The 12,898-nt window shown below is 41.8% G+C and overlaps 1 pseudogene; it reads right to left on the bottom strand.

Moving 5' to 3' along the window:
• Positions 1-12,235: 12,235 nt before the first annotated feature.
• LOC118562361 lies at positions 12,236-12,892 on the bottom strand (annotated as a pseudogene).
• Between the last annotated feature and the right edge of the window lie 6 nt (positions 12,893-12,898).

The following is a 12,898-nucleotide window of genomic DNA, read 5'->3' as shown; positions in this document are numbered from 1 at the left end:
ACAAAGCAAAGCTGGAACCACAACATGCACATAAAACAGCCTCCTTCCTACACATTGATCAGTTTGTTCTTCTGGAAACAGGCTTGCAGATCCACAATCTGTCATCAGTGAGCTGCTGAAAAGATGTCAGGACAAAAACATTCATCTGCATTTCATAGACGACGTTGAACATTTATTGGCAATCAAGTGAGACACGACCTGCTGATGTTTGATTCTAATGGATGTTTTAAAGCTAGAAACTGAACCAAAGCATCCAGATAACTTGTTAAACTTCTGCTTTTAAACTCAGTTTTGACTAAATCTAGTAATCCCTGTTTGATGCATGAATCATTTTAACAACTCCTCATTTTAACCCCAACTTTAACTTTAAAATTCAACACATCTAAAATGATTTTCTATCTTTCTGCCTGTCTGCTTGGATGCCAGATGTTGTCTTTCTCAGGTTATAAAGTTATTTATGTAACAGGGAGACGATTTAAGGATCCAGGTTCTGTAGAGCAGCTTCTGGTTCTGGTCCGTCTGAAATGTCCGGACAGGAAAGGAGGGAAAAAAAAGGAAATGATTCATGTTTGAATTTATGATGAAAAGAGAAAATCTCTTTTCCTTCTTCAACATCCACAGTGGACTTCATGAGGAGCAGCAGGTGAAGGTTTTACCCCCACAGTCCCTAAACAGGATTAAAATCTATGTTCTGACCTCAGCAGAGCAGAGATGCATGATGAGCCACAGATCCAACAGAACCAGAACCGTTCTGCAGGAAGAACAGAGAAAATCCTCCAAACAAGATCTGAAAGTCTCTGAGCTGCTGCAGAAAGTGTTTCCATGCTCACCAAAGGAGAAGCTGGAGCAGATGAAACTTTATCTTTACTCACTTTTAGATTTTACCTTCAGAAAGAAGGAAATAAAAAAGATTTGATTTAAAATCATGAAGAAAAGCTTCATCCTCTGATTGAAGAAACCATCATTTACTCACTGAGCTGTTTGCAGCAACAGATAAAATGACCAGATCTGCCCAAACATTTGCAGAAAACATCTAAAATTTCCTGAAAAACCTCCAGAAACTGCATCACAATGAAGCAAAGAGTTGAGCTTTATTTCAGATTTCTTGGTTACAGGCTGAAAATGAACCAGAGAGAAAAAAGATCAACTTTCCAGTTTCATCAGATTCAGATCAAAACTACATGGAGCCACTAAATGCAGCTTAGTTTTCATTTCATCCTCATTGGTCCACAGAGAAACAATATCAGACACTAAATGACAGACATGATCAGATAAACAGGATCAACATCTCTAAACTCAGAGTTCATCATCAGGATCCAGTCAGAGTCTCTTTAAAGTCAAACTGCTGCAGCTTCAACCTCAGGATCATCAGGACAGCTCAGCTTCTCTCCTCTACTAAGATGGTGACCACCTCCACTTCCTGCAGAGAGAAGAAGGAGCAACAGAGGAGATCAGTCAGTGTTTCCAGCCTCTGGAAGCTGAACATGAACATCTCATCTGTTTGTGAAACATCAGAAACATGGAGGCTGTCCCTGAACACATCTGGATGAAACTACTGAGAGAAGGACACATGTCCAGATGTGCTGAGTGGACTTCAGCAGAGCTTCTGCTCTGTAGAAAGACCACACGGTGACTAAATGTAATGATGGGCTGTGAAATCAGGGATTTGCAGGCTGCAGTCAGACTGATCTCAGAGCTGTGACTAAGATGAAACTGATCAGCTGTTTCCTGTTGAAATGAGAGAACAAAGAGTCTGAGATCAGATCTGATGCTCCACAGCTTGATGAATGAGGACCACTGTCTCTAGACATGGTGGAAGGCTGTCAGCTGGAATCCAGCTGCATTTCCTGGAGACATGAACACAACAACAACAGTCATCTTCACATGGACACAAACACAGGAACACAACAAGCTGCTGGCTCCTCTGATTGGCTGGTTGTTGTCTTTGTGTCCAATCAGGAAGCCTGTCACCATTCTCCTCCCACTGAGAAGCTGCAGCTTTACTGGAAACACTGAATCTTTGCTTTGGTACCAACTGGGTTCAGAACAGTTCTGCTGACAGCAGCTGGACTCACTCCAACCATCTACTTACACAGATTCCAGTTTGTAGTCTGGACTCTTTACAAGATCCTGCAGCTGCTGAACATCTGATTCCTTTAGGCCGTTGTAGTACAGGTTCAGTTCTGTCAGATGGGACGGGTTGGATTTCAGCGCCGAACCCAGAGAATCACAGCTGATCTTTGACAAACTGCAGAGCTGCAATCTGAGTAAAGAATAAAAAATGTGAGCTGAAGCCACCAGGATGCAGGTTCTAACAGTCCAACAGAACCAGTTAAAGAACTCTCATTAATATTAATGACTACAAGCTGTTGCTTCAATAAAGACCTGCTGACTTCAGCTCTTCAACAATCAACAATATTATAACTTTTAATAGTTAAAACTTGTTTAGCAGTTTTTACAGTCCTGGGGTCTCATTTATAAAACTTTGTGTGGAATCTGTACTAAAAGTGAACGCAAAGAAAAAGAAAATGTAGTATGGCAAAAAATATTCAGATTTATAAAAACCAGGTTCTGGCTCAGGTTCTGCCCTCTACACGCCCAGATTAAACCAGAAACGGTCGATGCAAAGCACCTCATGAATGTTAATGTGTAGAAAATGTGTCAGCTGATCATTTTTTCATCATGGTGACGTGGCAGCCACGAAGAAAAAGCAAAGAAAGGTTGAGAAAATTTCCCAGAGAGGCGTTTATTAAATGTGGAAATCAGAGGTAAAAGCTCAGATGTCCACATTAAAACAAGTTGGTAAAAAGTAAACAATGCTGTGCTCCATGTTGAAATTCCCCTGTGGCTGTGCATTTAGATCCACATTCAGAGGAGAGAGGTTTCCCCTCCATTATTAACCCCCCCTAAAAAGGTGATGACTGCCTGGGTGTGAGCAGAAAGCCTCCTTCTCTGCTCTCTGGGGGTTGGAGAGCTGCCTTTCAGCTCCTCAGAGGGAGGTGGAGCCACTTTCCCCTGTGGGTAACAGCACAATGCATGCTGGGAGTCAGAAGCAGGATATTGGCCAGTCCTCATTATTGGCCAGGAAATATTTGATCCCTGAAAGCGTTTCCTCAATTCTCCATCTGCACGGTCTTCCAGCAGTGCCAATGCATCCAGCGAGCAGCATTACACACAAGTGTGTTTGACTGTTTCCAGCAATTAAAGTGATTGCTGCTCACCTCGTCACAATAATCTGTGGAACACGTCACCCTAGTGATCATTGGAGAGAGGAATGTGAACGTAGAAAACCAGAGAAAATGTCTGCAGACTTTTATTTAAGATTTAAGATGGCTTATGGACATTTTTATTTATTTGAAATGTCCCAGATGTATTTAAGAGTTACCAGGACAAGAATGAAAAATACTGCAGTTTTGAACGCTTCTGATCAGGATGATCTATGATTAAAGTCTGATATGGAGTGACTGAATGTCTGAGAGGAATCCTCATGCAGGTTGGCTGTAATTCACCACTTCACCATCTGCGTCACCAATTTCCCCGTCTCCAAAATGAGCATACGCCTGGGTCAGAGTTAGCATGAGGACCACACATTTTCCCCTCAAGTTCATTTTTATAGAACTTTTGATGGAAAGTGGCGTATGCACATTTCAGGTCCATTTTGTGTGAATCAAGCTTTCTAAATGACAGCCCTGCTGACTTCAGCTCTTCAACTCTGTCAGCTCCATCAATACAAACTCAGGTTCTGCAGCCAAATTATTCAAGTTTCACAGAAAACAAACAAGTCAGCAGCAATTGTGGAGGAAATATGAACAAATTGACATCAATGCAGATAAATGAACTATTTTAATTATTCCACAGCCATAAAAACATGATGTCATGGAGAATATTTAATGTAAAACTGACTTTAGGAGCTGAAAGCCCAGAACCAGAACCTGGTACTGTGACATGTTGTGTCTGAGTGTTTTAGTCAGTAAAATCCTTCCAGAGCTTCTAAAAGTGCTGAAGCATCAATCAGGGATTATATATTTGTTCCTGTCAGACAGATTCCAGGAGCTGAAATTCACTTTTCTAAACTGGGTTGAATCCCCTCTGACCCGCTTCACATGAGGGGCATTTATACACACTGGGGGTCCGAATGCTGTCAGGTTCTGACCTGAGATCAGGGCTCAGACTCAGTTACACAGAGAGACAACATTAAAAACTGGCTCCAAGTCCAGGAACAAACTCAGGAGATATTTATTAGAATAGAAGATCTGAACTTTGTTTTCAGCTGAATTATATCCAATTATTCACATAAATATAAACTCAACTATTTTAAAATCATCCTATTGAAAATGTAGAAAAAGTTATTTAATTAAGTTTTAAAGATATTAAAAACCTTCAAATAAATGAAACATCAGTGTTTTTCATTTCTTCTATCTTCCTCTTTCTCAGTTCTGGATAAAAACTGAAACCCTAAACTGAAATTAAGATCATTGTTTCATGTTTTCTGCTGATTATTTAATAAGTCCTGTCAGGAAGTTGGAAACAGAAAGAAACTTTAACCGGAGCAAAGCAGTGAAGAAGAAAGCAGACTTTACCATGAAGATCCTCAGTGTGGATCAGTAGAATATCAGCCAGATGTCTGCAGTTTAGTGTCAACACAACTTTCACATCACAAATATCAGAACTAAAACATGGAGTCTGACCTCAATATCTGTAGTTTGCAGAGGGGAGTCTGGAGAAAACCACAGAGCTCCTTCACTCCAGCATCTTTCAGGTCTTTGTTCCAGCTCAGGTCCAGTTCTGTCAGATGGGAGGGGTTGGACTTCAGAGCCAATCCGACAGAAGAACAGCTGATCTCTGACAAACTGCAGTCACTCAATCTGAATAAAGAATAAAAGATGTGAGCTGAAGCCACCAGGATGCAGGTTAAAACTGAAATATGAACAAATAAATTATAAAATGTAGAAAATGTATTTCCCTGAATGTAAAAGTCCCAGAAACATGATGAACTGATGTCTGATATTTGATCCAGTAGAACTGATTTAAAGAGTTAAACCCAGCAGAACCAGAACATTTTATCATGACATGTTGTTAGAATATTTCAGTCGGGCCTTCAGTGGTTCTGAGCTGGAACCAAACTGGACTTTAATAAGCAAAGTGTGACATCAGAGCTGTTAATTAATGCTGCTGTGATTGAATGGAAGCAGCTCATTTTCACAGTGACAGTAACCTTCTATTGAGGGGAACTGAGGGATTTATCTGAAGGATCAACAGCTGCAATAATTACACTTCACTCATTTCTAACCACATGAATACATGACTGAGAACAGAAGCACTTCTACCTGTTCTACTGTCACACAGGATGCTGCATCACAAACAGAACCAGTCTGATATCAATGTTATCAGCAAAGAAAGCAGAACAAATTCCCAACAAACATCAGATTTCTTCATCCAACCATCCAAGCTGAGATTTAACTGGAGGCCAACAGTTCAGAGCTCAATGTTGCTTCAGTCCAGAAGGTGGAGCCCAGAACAAATGGACCTTTTCCAGTTTTTACTCTGCAGAACATCTGGACCACATTCAGACTCTTCAGGAAAAATGCTGCTTATTTTTTCCTGGACTTTTCTGCTTGTGTCTCTGACTCCTTTATTGTCGGCTATATTAGATGATGCTGGATTCATGGTGAGGATATTTACAGAGAGTCTGCAGTCATTTCAACAAGTCCTCCCATTGTTTAGATCCTGGCTCACTGAAAAGGGCTCCTAGAAAGTAGAGCTGAACAATATCAGGAGAACATGGCTGTACAACGAGCAGACAGGACCCACCGGACTCTGGTTAGAAACATTTTTACTTCAACTTCCCAGAAGTTGAAGTAAAAATGCCAAGTGAACTAACTTGATCTTCCTCACATTTCTCATCTAGAGCTGCTGCAGTCTGAAACCTCTCCAATCTTCTGGCCCACCTCGCCCGTTCTGCAGAACAGGAGAAGTCCAACGGTTCTGGAGGGGTTACTTGTACTGCCGTCTCCATCTTTGTTCTTCTATTCCTGGTTTCCTCACCTTCAGGATGTAAACCTCTGGATGTGTTGTCTCTCGGTACCTCTCTCAGCCCACATGGGCCCGTCAGGACCACATCCTAGCAACACCAGCAGCTATAGTGAGGTGGTCAGCTTAGCGCTGGCTTTCAGTAGTGATGGTCTGCTTGAAGCTGAAGCTCTGGAGCATTTGTCAGAAACAGCAACACAGTCCTTCAGAAGAACTTTGTTGGGGCTTGATTCATGGGGCCGGGTCATGGGTCAATGAAGTCCAAAGCTTCATTTGGGACGTCATTGATCTGGTGGTTCAGCACCTGCTTCATGGCTTTCAGCAGAAGTCCATCATGTGTAACAGCCGCTCCATGTAGCTCTATAATGAACCAGCAGGTTAAATAGGGATGTAGTACTATGGACCGGGCCCTGGAACCTTTAATCATGGCTCAGCGTACCACCTATTCACAGGAGATACTACTTGTTATTTATTTAGATTTCTCCTCAATAATTACTGTTTAGTTTAATGCTGCTGCCTCCACTTAGCAGCAATTTATCAATTTATAAACCTTAGATAACCTACGAAGAATTAAACTTTAGTCCATTCTAATCTGATGTTAGAAACACTCCCATGAAATAGAAAATACTACATAATTATAAAACAAAACTGAGATCCAGGAAATACATTTAGATGAATGTTTTAGCAAAACAAGAATAATTAAAAAAAGTCATTCCAATTACACCAAATGTGATCTCAGCAGTTTCACAATAGTTTCTAACAATATTCACCTCTCAGGTTTATCAAGTCAAACTGCTCTCAGTCCAAAACATCACTTATCAGGTCAGCTAATATTGACTAAATACGGATAATTGAAGCCAGAATAAAAGCACTGCAGGTCTGAGTCGTTGCTTGGGTTTGTTGTGGCAAAAAACAAACATCCAGTTCACTTGCTGAGCAAACCAACTAAAATCAAGAGAACTTGTTAGGTTCATGGAGCCCAAATCCTTTAGAGTTTGGACTGGATGGGGAAGGCTAGATGGGAGATCCCTTTAATGTGCAGCTGGTCCAGATGAGGAGGCAGGTGAGGGCAAAGGTCAACCCTCAAGGTTGTCCAGGGCAGCAACATGTGAAGCCAAAGCAGCTGAATAACCAACGTCTGCTCTTCCAGCGGGTCCAAAGATTGGCTCCTGGTCCACTCTGGACATCAACAGCTCTTAGCTCCTATTCAGTTATTTACAAAACGCATTTTCTTCTCATATCGAGTCAGTAAGAGTTTAACTGGACAATAATGTTAGAAATTATTCAATGTACAGTAAAACCAGCTGCTACCTCATTTAAATACATGCTAATAGTGCTTAGCATTGCTAAATTTGGCTCAAAGCATCATTCTGAAGCAGCAGAAAACACAAAGACTTTTATCTTCAGTTTGCTTCTTAAAGTCTGTTACTTGTCTGTAACTTTGCATTAACCTCAGTAGTAGACAGCTTTAATCTCTCATCGTTATAATCCTGCTCCACATCAGGCCCTCTGGCTTGTCTGCTCATGCCTGTGCATATTCTCAATCATCAGAGTCATGGCAACTACAACAGGATTAAATCCAAGGTTAGCAGACTTTCACTCAGTTTCTGTGAAAACGTTTCAACACCTGATCCAGGAGTCTTTGACAATCCTGGAGGCTCTCAGTTGAGCAACGTGGAGTTTAGGAGTTGCTGTTTTTAGGCAATAAATCCTGACAGGAAGTTGGAAACAGAAAGAAACTTTAACTGGAGCAAAGCAGTGAAGAAGAAAGCAGACTTTACCATGAAGATCCTCAGTGTGGATCAGTAGAATATCAGCCAGATGTCTGCAGTTTAGTGTCAACACAACTTTCACATCACAAATATCAGAACTAAAACATGGAGTCTGACCTCAATCTCTGTAGTTTGTAGAGGGGAGTCTGGAGAAAACCACAGAGCTCCTTCACTCCAGCATCTTTCAAGTCGTTGTTGTGACTCAGGTCCAGTTCTGTCAGATGGGAGGGGTTGGACTTCAGAGCCAATCCCACAGAAGAACAGCTGATCTCTGACACACTGCAGTTAATCAATCTGAATAAAGAATAAAAGATTTGAGCTGAAGCCAACAGGATGCAGGTTAAAACTGAAATATGAACAAATAATAAAATGTAGAAAATTAATTTCCCTGAATGTAAAAGTCCCAGAAACATGATGAACTGATGTCTGATATTTGATCCAGTAGAACTGATTTAAAGAGTTAAACCCAGCAGAACCAGAACATGTTATCATGACGTGTTGTTAGAATATTTCAGTCTGGCCTTCAGTAGTTCTGAGCTGGAACCAAACTGGACTTTAATAAGCAAAGTGTGACATCAGAGCTGTTAATTAATGCTGCTGTGATTGAATGGAAGCAGCTAATTTTCACAGTGACAGTAACCTTCTATTGAGGGGAACTGAGGGATTTATCTGAAGGATCAACAGCTGCAATAATTAACACTTCACTCATTTCTAAACACATGAATACATGACTGAGAACAGAAGCGCTTCTACCTGTTCTACTGTCACACAGGATGCTGCATCACAAACAGAACCAGTCTGATATCAATGTTATCAGCAAAGAACGCAGAACAAATTCCCAACTGTGAGTTAGCCTGGCCAAAGTGGCTAAAAGGAAGGCAGTCAGGCAAAAGATGTCCAGTGCCAGCAGGTGGTTTATTCACAAAAAGGTGTTGAAAAAATATTTACAAAAAATCTCAAAAAAATAACTAAAAGTTTTAACATGGCTAAACAGATCAAAACTGAACATAAAGCAACCAAAATTAATGTCACGTGCACACAGCTACACTGACCTGGTTCTCCCCCCTTCTCTCTAGAACCTCTCAATTTCTTGTCTTTTATACCTTTCCCCACCAAGGTAGACAAAATGGCCTCCGATGGACTCTCCCACCCAGGCACCCCCCAAACAATTGATACATTTCCTATCATTGTTAAAATAATACAATTCAGCACTATATCTGAATATGAAACAATGCAACAATTGAAATACAAAACAGCATTAAATTACACAATGCCCAAACTTAATCTGGATGGATTACTGCTTCCCCCTCTTCAGATGGTCTCTTCCTGTGCCATCCTCCAACAGGAAGGCCTAATTTCCAGCAAGTGAGGTAACACCTCCTCCTGCACACATCAGGTAAATTCACTAAAATAAATACACAAGATAAATGAAAACACAATTACAAACTGAATGATTTAAACCACAATGTTATAGTAAATAATCATTAGAAAATGCAAAACATAAACAAACCCGGGATAGTATAGTTTGCAAACTAAAGACTAAATACATATGACTAAATCAAACAAACCAGAATGTTACCAAATGTATATAAACAGACAAATGGTGTTCTCACCCACTTTGTCACACTCCCCCGCCCCTTAAGACCGTTACTTCTCTGAGTCACGGGACAGGAAGTCAGCAATGACATTCTTGTGTCCTGATCTATACTGGATCTGGAAACGGAAGGGCTGAAGGGATAAATACCATCTAGTTATTCTTGCATTTGTATCTTTCATTTTGTGAATCCATTGCAAAGCCCGATGATCAGTTTCAAGAACAAACTCTTTTCCAATGAGATAATACCTCAACGAATCTAAAGCCCATTTAATAGCCAATGCTTCCTTTTCAATCGTTGAGTACCTTATTCTCTAGGAAAAAAGTTTCCTGCTTATGTACTGAACTGCCAACTGCTGTCCTTCCTCTCCTTGAAGCAAAACAGCTCCTAGGGCCGACCTTAGAGGCATCTGTTTGCACTGTAAAGGGAAGATTAAAATCTGGACATTGCAAAACAGGTTTCTGACACAGACAGTTTTTCAAATCATTGAATGCAGTCACAGTTTCCTCAGTCCACTTAAGCTTCGTAGGACTAGATTTTCTCGTCATGTCCGTCAGTACAGCAGCTCTTGAAGAAAAGTCTGGAATCAGTCTTCGGTACCAGCCTAGTATCCCAAAAAGGATCTCAATCTTTTCTTGGTAGTTGGTAAGGGTGCTGCTGCAATTGCATCCACTTTCCCAACCTGTGGACGGATGCCACCCCCTCCTATCACATACCCCAGATACTGCACCTCAGGTTTTGGAAATGTGACACTTCTTGGCATTTATAACAAGTCCAGCATTCTTGATGCGTTGAAACAACATCATCCAGATGTTTCAGATGATCCTCCATGTACGACTAAAGATAACAATATCGTCAATGTATGCGCTGCAATATTGTTCTGCCACCTCTTAAAACTTGATCCACTAACCTTGAAATGTTGCCGGTGCTCCGTGCAAACCAAAAGGCATTACTGTGAATCTAAACAACCACTTGGTACTTCTAAATGTGGTTAAGTCCTTTGAAGATTCTGACAATGGAACCTGCCAATAACCTTTACAAAGGTCAAGGGTCGTCAGAAAGTTAGCATTTCCCAAGCGATCAATTAGTTCATCAACCTCGGTATTGGATAAGGATCAAAAGCAGATACAGAATTTAACTTAGAAAAGTTTACACAAAATCTAAGTTTAGAATCATCTTTCTTCGGGACAAGCACTACTGGACTACACCACTCACTATATGATGGCTCGATGATTCCTGCAGCCAGCATCTCCCCAAGCTCATTCTTCAGCTCCGGCAATAGCTGAGCTGGAATGCGGCAAGTGGTATCTCTAATTGGCTGTTGGTCTGGAGAATGCAGAGTAATTTTGTGTTCAATGCGGTGTGTCCGACCTGGTTTTAAACTAAAGAGTTCCTCTGTCATAAGTGACTGCAGTTTGCAACGTCTTTCCACTGGTAAATGATGGAGGTCTGGAAATACAGATTCAAACCACTGAAGGAGGAAAGTACTGCTCCTGAGGGTCTTCTTCATCCACAACCGCGCCACGCCCACATAGATGTTGCTTCCTGTGGCTGATCTGTCCATTCTTTCAAACAGATTAACATGAAACACTTGATGGGTTTTTCGACTCTCTGGCAAATAAGCTCATATGTGACTGGACCTGTCTTCTTTGTGATTGGTATGGTCCTTGCCACTTTGCAAGAAGACTGCTTTCCAGAAGTTGGTAAACAGTAGAAGAAACTTTTTGGCCTTCACTGAAAACTCTTCTTCTTGAAGCTCTATCATTTCTCTGCTTTTGTTGTTGTTGTGCTGAGCCAGATTTGTATTGGCAAGTTCTTGAAGCGTCTCCAATTTGACCCTCATTTTTAAAACATATGAGAGCTCATTGCCACCTCTTGTTCTGACATAGAACCCTCCCAAGCTTCTTTCAAACATCCATTGGACCTCTAACTGGATGCCCATAAAGCAACTGGAATGGTGAAAATCCAGTAGATGTTTGTGGAACCTCTCTATAGGCAAATAACAGAAATGGGAGCCATTGATCCCAATCTGACCCTGTATCATTTACTTCCGGAGCATTGATTTAAGGTCTTGTTAAATCTCTCCACAAGGCCGTCTGTTTGTGGATGATAGGGACTAGTCTGGACACCTTGAATTCCCAACAAACTGTAGATGTCTTTAAGCATCTTTGAAGTAAAGTTGGTACCCTGGTCTGTGTATGATTTCTCTAGGTATTCCCACTCTAGAGAACAACTAAATAAGGCAGTTAACAATCTGACGAGCCTTTATTTTCTTTAGGGGAAAGGCTTCAGGGTATCTTGTTGCATAGTCACAAACCACAAGTATATATTTATGACCCGCCTTACTTCGTTCTAAAGGACCAACTATATCCATAGCCATCCGTGTAAAGGGTGTATCAATGATAGGCATACTAATAAGTGGAGCCCTATCTGATTTTCTGCCTGGTGCTGTTAATTGACACTGTGGGCAAGCTTTGCAGTATTTTACTGTGTCACTGAACTGTTGGGGCCAGTAAAACCTGGGAACCATTCTAGCAAATGTTTTAGACTGCCCCAAATGTCCTGCCCAGGGAATTGAATGACTCATTTTCAAGATTGTCGGTCTCAAACTCTGTGGGATCACCAGCTGGTCCCCAATCTGGCTGCGGCGATACAACAAATTGTCCTTAAGCATAAACATTTCCTCTCTACCCTTAACTTGATTTGATTCATGAACACATTTAGCAAACAATGGTTGAAGTGTTGGATCCTCTTTCTGCAGCTTAGCCACATGACTAGCACTGGGAAGAGCTTCAACCTCTAAAGGCTCTGGAATGTGCTCAGCTATTCTTGTTCCCCTCACCTTCTCATGTCTTCGATCTCCTTCCTCACCTCCACGTCAATCTCCTTAAGCTCCTCCACGCTGGCCATGTTGTTGCTGAGAAGGCGTTCCTTCAGCAAGGAGATGGGGTCGCTCTTACTGCGGACCTCCTGGATCTCTTCGCGTGTGCGATAGCTGACACCAGGGTCACTCATACTGTGTCCATGATAACGGTACGTCTGTAGCTCCATGAGTATTGGGCCCTTCCCAGCCCGGCAGTGTTCAGCCGCAAATCTAGTCGCTTCCCAGACGCACAGAATATCCATACCATCAACCCTGAGACCAGGAATAAATTCTCCCCTCTTTAAGTAGTCGGTGCTGGCTGCTGCGCGCTCCACTGACGTTCCCATGCCGTACCTGTTGTTCTCGCAGATGAAGATAACAGGCAACTTCCAAAGAGCTGCCATGTTGTAGGTTTCAAAAATTGACCCTGGTTGGCGGCGCCATCGCCATACAACAGACACACAGCTCGTCGGTGCCCTTATATCTGCAGGCTAGTGCCACGCCAGCACCCAGAGGTACCTGGCGGCCGACGATTCCATTCCCACCGTGAAATTTTACAATACATATGCATAGAGCCTCCTTTGCCCTTCGCAATGCCACCTCTTCTGCGCGGTGAGTTCAGCCATGATCCCCTTGAC

Source organism: Fundulus heteroclitus, unplaced genomic scaffold (assembly GCF_011125445.2).
Source record: "Fundulus heteroclitus isolate FHET01 unplaced genomic scaffold, MU-UCD_Fhet_4.1 scaffold_883, whole genome shotgun sequence".
Lineage (NCBI taxonomy): Eukaryota > Metazoa > Chordata > Actinopteri > Cyprinodontiformes > Fundulidae > Fundulus > Fundulus heteroclitus.
The sequence above is the reverse complement of the archived record's forward strand: the minus strand, read 5'-3'. Positions and strand labels throughout refer to the sequence as shown.